The following is a 7,873-nucleotide window of genomic DNA, read 5'->3' as shown; positions in this document are numbered from 1 at the left end:
CTCCTAAAAAGTTCTCTCTTCCCAAAAAACAAGTTAAAGTTGTCAATGAAGTTCAGTCCATTTGACCTGCAGCTGTTCTGTAGTCAGGTGTTTAATCCCAGTAACCTTGAGAACATACTGGTGCCTCCTGCAGGTAGAGGTCCACTGATGAAAAATTCTATGAAGGTCATTAAAGTCTCCTTTTACAACTTCAGACTCCTGCTTGACAGTGTCATTCTTTCCAACGTGTACAATAATCCTCTTCACATTTGTGTACTCAGCCAGTACAGCTGGAAGCGTTGCAGTAAGTTTAGGGACGGTGATGTTTGGCTCGCATCTCACTATAAGTTTTGGGTTTGTTCCCCATTAACAGTGTCATCTCCAAAGATCAGGGTGTCTGCAGTAGGTTTGTTAGGGTGTTGTGACCGGCTGTCACTTCTGGCACTTTCTGTGCTGTGTTCACTGCGTTTGTGATTCTCACGAAGGGCATACAGTGGTTCAAATCTGTTTTTCAGCTGAAGTGAATAAGACCGGTATTCTGGTCTGGGTCTGTGCTGTGCTCTCTCAGTAGCAGTGTTAGGTTTAGCAGCTGAATTTCCTGGAGTAGAAGACAAGACTATAGAGCTATACAAAGCACGGCGCTTGGGTCTAGCTTCAATCTGCACCCATTGCCCGTCTCTAGCTGTACTCACAGCAGTGTTGTCATTCACTCGAACCTTTGGTCTGGATCTGTGTCCCTCCACTGTCCGCTGCTCTGTTAAATCCTCAGCCCGCTGTCTGCTGCCTGTACTCCCACTCACAGTTACTCCTCGCACAGCTCCGACATGCCAGTCCTTAAACTCTGAAACCAGGTTCCGAAAATCCCTTTCCAAAGCTGACATTCTCTGTAGAAGTCCGTAACAATTCTGGCAGCACATGTGTTGAACAAAATGATGAGGCATTTCACAAGTTTCTTCTACTGTAGCCTGATGAAACTGTCCTGGTTGTTGGAACAGTCCTGGTTCCTAGAGCAATCGCACTACTTTAAAAAGTATCAAAAGCAGAAGATATCCAGTTTTGGTTTCGTAGTGCCGCTGACTTGTGTATATTTAAAAGCTCAGATACTCTATCATAGAAAAACAAGTCGGTTTTGAAAAAAGAAAAGAAAAGAAATAGAAGATAGCAGAGCTAAGCAGCAAAGTGTCTGAACGGCAGGGAAGCAGGAAGCCACTGCCCAGGAGATCAGATTTAAGCTACTGATTTGTGAGCAACTTCTAATTTAAAGCCTATGGGGTTTGCGGAGGAAAACCAGACCAATGGTTAATACATCTTTAAGGGCATTCTGGCCTACATCCAGCTTTTATGTAGTATACAGTAAGCATTCATCTATAAAATCTTTGCATTACTCATCCTCACTGGTTTGGTATACACTGTAATATCAAGGGGTTTCCTTTCCTGGGAACGATACAGTTGTTGGAGCATTGCTGTGAAGATTGAATGGCATTGTGCCACATAAACATTAGAAAGATCAGGTGTCAGTGGCAGAGAATAATTTCAAGATCACAAATACCACTTCAACACTTCCTTAAGGTGTCATTTGCTTACTGGAGTCAAGCTATCCGCACTTTGGAAACTGTATGTAAACATACAGGTAATAACCAAGAGGCCCCTCTGTTTAATGACAGTACAATGGTTTAGGCATTATGGGTAATTTTTGAGAAATCCATGTCAGTATGTATGTAAAATGTGTTTATGAGAAAAGTACACAGTGAAATTCTACCAAAATCATACAGCTGATAGCCAAGAGGTCCCTCTGTTTAATGACAGTGGAATGGTTTAGGCATTATGGGTAATTTTTGAGAAATCCATATTGGTAGGTATTCAGTATAAATCCATGAGAATATTATACAGTAAGGTCCCTCTGTTTAATGACAGTAAAATGTAATCTGTATTTCTACATGTCCACCAGGATTACTATTCAAAGCCAGTTAAGTGTTTATAGAAAAGTAAAAAAAAAAATACGTAAATATATGAAATAATCAAAGCGTGTTTTGCCTCTTTAAAGTGATTTAAAATAAATATATTCCTAATGGCTTGTTAATTTTAGCCCATTTAGTCCATTTTAGCATTGCGTGCATTTATTTATTAACAGAGACATCGCTGCTCAAACGCGGGTTTCAGACTCTGTCCCAAAGCGGACGTGGTGTTCTCCGCAATGAAAAACCGTAATGACGCGCCTATACGTGCATTCGGATTTGAAGCGCGGATGGTTTGACCGTCAGTTTCCAAAGTGCGGATAGCTTGACTCCAGTCAAAGACGGGCTAGGCTTCATTACCCACAGGTCAGTGAGCCCTGACTCTGCACCAGTGGTTGTCCTTGGACCACTTTTTCAACAAACACTTCACAATACTTGCTACCTTTAGATGCTGTAACCAAAAAATAAAAAATAAAAAGTAAAAACATGAATAACATTTTAAAAATCGTAATGATAATGTCCGTGTGCACAGTAAAATCGAAAAATGTTGAAAAACATCAACATTCAAGAAATGACTGATCACCTTCTGATATCTAATCTACTGGACAGGGACCATAACACATGTTTTAAGGTAATAAAAGTTAAAATGTTTTCTGAGTGTAATTTCTGCAAGAGTCGAAACCACCTCCTCCCGCCCCCTCTTCCGCGAAGAACCGCTCAAAGTGACATCATTACTCATTCAAGTCCAAAACACGTGTTATCCAGTCTAGCGCTGTCTAATAAAAACCTTTATTTATTTACAGTCTTCTGCTGTTTCAGAACATTACAGGCTCGATGCTGCACGGACAGAGAAGATTAATAACTCCTGGTAAGTTTTGAACAGCACAAATCCATGCACGGCTTTAGTGTTTGCACGAGACGGGAGAAGTGTGTGGAGGTGTTTAACCGCTAAGTTTTAAAGTTTGTTGTTTCCAAATCCACAACTTAGAACACAGCGTGTACTGATCAGAGACAGAGCTAGTGATATCGATATTTTACCTGCACGTATTCCCTCACTCTTTTATTTACTTACACTCAAAAAAATAATTTGTTGTATTTACTTAATTCTGTTATGTCAACAATTTCCACATAACCAAGTTGTTTTATACATAATTAAATATTATTATTAAGATGGAAGTAACCACCTTATGTAAAGGCTACATTATTGTATTATTGTCATCCAACATGACAATATTATGTAGAACCAACATTGCTGTATTTTATAAAGCCAACAAGACTGTAAATTATGGTTAAGTTGGATTTAATTAATAGGATTTAGTCTATCTAACTAATCTTACTAACATAAAAGCAACAAAATGCCTTTTGCTTCAATTAGCTCTTTTATATAATACCAGCATAAATATATTTAATTGTAATAAATTCACTCACTTATACAAGTGTAAATTAACTGTTGGAACTCCATTACTGTACTGTATTTATTAAGACCAACTAAACTATACTTAGTATTTCTAACATCACTGAATTAAACATTTGTTGTAAATTTAAGTAAACAAATTTTGTGAAAGTACAGTGTGGACACTGACAAATTCAAGTCACACTACTTGTTTCTGTGAAAGAATACATTTATTATATCAAATAAACAACAGGTCAGGTTCCAGAGTTGGATTTGTGTCACCATACCACTAAACAGTTTCCATGTTATAAACATGCCTTTCAGAGTTTAATATTGCACACAAAATGTATTCCAATTAAATAAAATAATAATCATTTTAAAAATGAAACATAAAAAAGCCCAATTCATTATTGCACAGATATCTCATCTTGCTAAATCTGACCTATAGCTGGTGACTTTGTGTTTTTATTAAGTCCTGTTAAAATATCCACCCAACAACGTGCGGCCTCTGGATGGGAATAATCCATCAGGCTTTAGAGACATAAGCAATAATTCTTAACTCTAACAAACTCAACGTTTAAAACTCAAAGATAAACACTGAGATGTTTAAAACCTCAAACCATGAACTTGCTTGACACTAAAATGGTACATAAGAATTAACTCAAGAAGAGGAAATCTGAGAAAACCACATCCATTTCTAAATGAACATTTTATTCTTCTCAATTGTAATAAAACACTTTTTTTTAATAAATCAAGTGCTATTTCCACAAATCTGTTTGATTTCTAATTGTCAACAAAAATAAATGTCCAATGAAGGTGTATTCAAATTGCTCAAAAACCCTCTAGCAGTGTGAATAAATTTTATTACTTCACTACCTACCAGTTCAGTACTGTAAAAAATTAATGTTGTACCTGTGAATTTTGTGCCATGCTTGAACACATTCTTTCCATTCTAAACTAGTCTTTTATTCCTTAAACACAGACCAAATTCAACCTCTTGGAAAGTTTTTAATTGGTACACTAATTCTCTGTCTCTTCGCTTAACAATTTGGCACAATTTAAAACATTCAGCATTATTCTTCCCGAAAGAGCACCTTTTGAAGTGAGGGCAAGTAGGTGTTGGATTTTGACTTTGCAGAAAAAACACGACAAGATTATGGACAATACCTCAGTTACAAGCTTTCCTTTGTGCCAAGTCAGAGATCCAATATAATGTGTTTGTTGTACCATTCAGCTGCCATCTTGACTACATTGTCCCTTCAAAGAGTTTGTTTTTTAGCACTTGAGCCTTTCTTGAGAGGTGTCTGCTATCCAGTTCCATCACAACTTTTTGTAGTACCTCAAATGTGTACCTGAGGTTTGTTGGGTAGCTCAAGTCCAAGGAGTACATGAGGCCAAACAAAATGGCGAGGGCATTTGCAATGTTACCTAGGTTGTGAAGCACCTCAACACCTTCAATAATTATTCCAACATCTTCCAGATCATCTGTGGGTTCTGCACCTTCCATCTTTATTGCAAAAATTCCTAGGATTGTTTGCTCCATCTCCTGATTGTCATCAACATCCTAAAAAACAGAACAAACCTTTAGCCAAAATATATACACATCAAAAACAGACTCATCAACCACACACAATCTCTTTTGCCAAGTAACACCTATCCAGCTCCTGGATTATAACCATGCAGACTAGCTTTGAAATTATCTGCTGCTGGTAGCTGTGTCTCTGTTATCCAGTACAAATATGACAAGGGTTTTTACAATATGCATTTGAACCATCCCTAAACTGTACATTTAATCAGCATTCCCCCAACTGCTCTTAAAAAGGTACACAAGGAGGGATGTTTTACTATGCAGATGTGGCAGATATTTTTCTGTCTGCACTGAGTTAAAGAATGCTTTATTTTCAGCATATCTTATGTCTTGAACCAAACCAAACATGTACTGATCTAACAATGTGTCTCCAAAGTGTGATTCCTTTCTATTTAAATGGTACAGAAATAGTGTTCAACATTTATTTAAAGCAAGTCAATGAGTTAGAGCTCTACTGAGTGATGTTCATTTTTAAGTGAAGAATTTGATTATATTAGTTAAGAAACATCTCCTAAAAGTACAAACAGCCAGAGTACGCAGAAAGCAATACTGTGAAAAGCAAAGGGCAATATACTTACAAGGTACTCCCTTACAAGGTGTTCAGGGTCTTCATTGAGGTAAACAATTAGTGCTTTCAGTACGCATGCTCTTCTTGCTTCAATGGCATCATTCTGTAACAAAGAACAAGAGAAATAAGGAAACTTGTGCTTAGTTTTTTGGAGGTACTAATACAAAAAGTAGTATTTTATGAAAGCATTATTTATTGTATTTCACAAAGTATTCTGTAAATGCTATAGCAAGATAACAGTACACTTATTGTTTGTGGAATATGACGTCAATGTGCACTAACAAAAATAAACTTACAAGACATGTAGTAATTATGTTGCAAGGTGCACTAATTAAAAAAGATGACCAAGAGTACTTTTAAGATGCAGTGTAAAAAGCAGTCTTAAAATTCTACCCAACAAGATAACATTTATTATTTTGTTGCATGTACAATTCAGCAGCAAAATAGTAAATTAATCAAATTAGCATAACAATTAATGATGAACAGACATTTGTAAGAAAAACACACCTTATCCAAGTCTTCTGCAGAGTTCAAAATCATCTACGTATAGACAGACAGAGATTCTCAATTCCTCACCTGACAAAAAAACATTGTTTTTAAAGTTTTGACCATCTTCAAAAAATCTATAATGTACTTTGTCACACACCGTCTGTTGCTGTCTTCTCTTTTCAAAAACCTTACTGAGAACATCTTTGTCATTAAGAAGCTGATCTAATACCTTTAGCAATGGAACATACTGAAAACATCTTTTGTTTTTTGCATCAAGGATATACTGAACTGGATCAACTATATTAAAATTATCTTTGTAATATTGATTCCGCTTAAATGCAGTGGTTAATGGTCCATCCTTTCTTAAGGCTTTCAACAGAGGATTAGATGAATAAAGTGTACAGCCTAACTCTTGGACAAGCAGCTGGTCAACTTGCAGTTTATGTTTATTGAAGAAACCAGCAAGAATGTTGTTAGATACAGGCACCAGTGTAGAACTAATCAAATACTGCAACTCATTTAACAGCTCATCAATAGCAGAGCTTGGTACATGGAAACAATTCTCCAATTTCAATAATAGAAATGCCAATTTCTCTTCTATAATTTGTAGCAAGTTGTCAGTTTCTTGAACCACTGCAACATCATTAAGTTAAGAATCAACAAGGAACTCCTCACTCTCTCTCAAACATATATTTCCCACAGTACAATTTTGAAAATCTGATGTGTCATTTTTCACAATTCCAGCTTTGAAAGCATTCAGTGTATATGGTTTGTGCTTTCTGTTCTTGTGGGTCTGATATGTTCCATAAATACTTGTTTGAAAGGAACAATTATCAAACATACAACAAACAGTTTCGTGTCTTTTTAGATGGCTGTTAACATGAGCAAAAAAATCTCTCAAGGAGGAAATGTCATTACAGGCACAATGATGGCAGCTAAATGTTGTACAATTCACCGATCTTTGAGATGTCTGATCAAAATGTGATCTACATAGGTGGCTTCTAAGTGCATTCCAAGACTTAAATGCACATGGGCACTTTGCATATGTGCATGGATAAGGGTGTCTGCGACCAAAGTGGCCATGTTTTAACCTGTAGTGCTTCAATAACTGGGATCTTGTACTTTCTTCAGCAGCACACTCTTTACATTTCCACATTAGTTTTACTGAAAGGAAAAAGAAAAGAAAACAAAAGTTGACATCCTATAAATGTATATAGCCCACTACATACTCTGTGCTAAAAGCAATTAATAGTCCACTCACTAAAACACTGCATGAAAGCAAGTCAAAATCAGTACTATTATGGAACACCATGCATTACATATATTGCCAAATTAACTTAACCAGCATATTTGGCAAAAGTGTTATGTCGATTCACTACACTGCAGTGTTAGTGCTGCATGTAACATTCTCACCTTTAATTCATAAAAAAACCCTCAATAATTTAGGATCCAGTCAAAGGATATTCAGAGAGATTTTACTTAGTGTAATTAAGTTTATATATATATATATATATATATATATATATATATTTTTTTTTTTTTTTACAGTTTGTGTACAACACTTTTTGATTCGCTAATTGTTCCTGTCCATCTTGAAAATGCCATTAATTACAATTTATATAATTTTTCATGAAGCCAGTATTTTCAGCTATTAAATAAAAATTGTTCATTGCTATCTTTTATTTTCGTTTTTTTCTTAAAAATAATTAAATAAATAAAACCCTGTCTAAAGATCATTTATGTGTGGTTATTATTTTTTGCCATATATATATATATATATATATATAAGAAAAAAAAACGTATCCAATTTGGAATGTTTGTATATGACACGGTGCAATAAATTGATTTTAATAATTCCATTGTAAATTCAGATCACTGAAGCTGTCATCATGTAGTGCATT

The sequence above is a fragment of the Hoplias malabaricus genome, chromosome 2, assembly GCF_029633855.1.
Source record: "Hoplias malabaricus isolate fHopMal1 chromosome 2, fHopMal1.hap1, whole genome shotgun sequence".
Classification (NCBI taxonomy): domain Eukaryota; kingdom Metazoa; phylum Chordata; class Actinopteri; order Characiformes; family Erythrinidae; genus Hoplias; species Hoplias malabaricus.
This window is presented reverse-complemented; position numbering follows the sequence as displayed.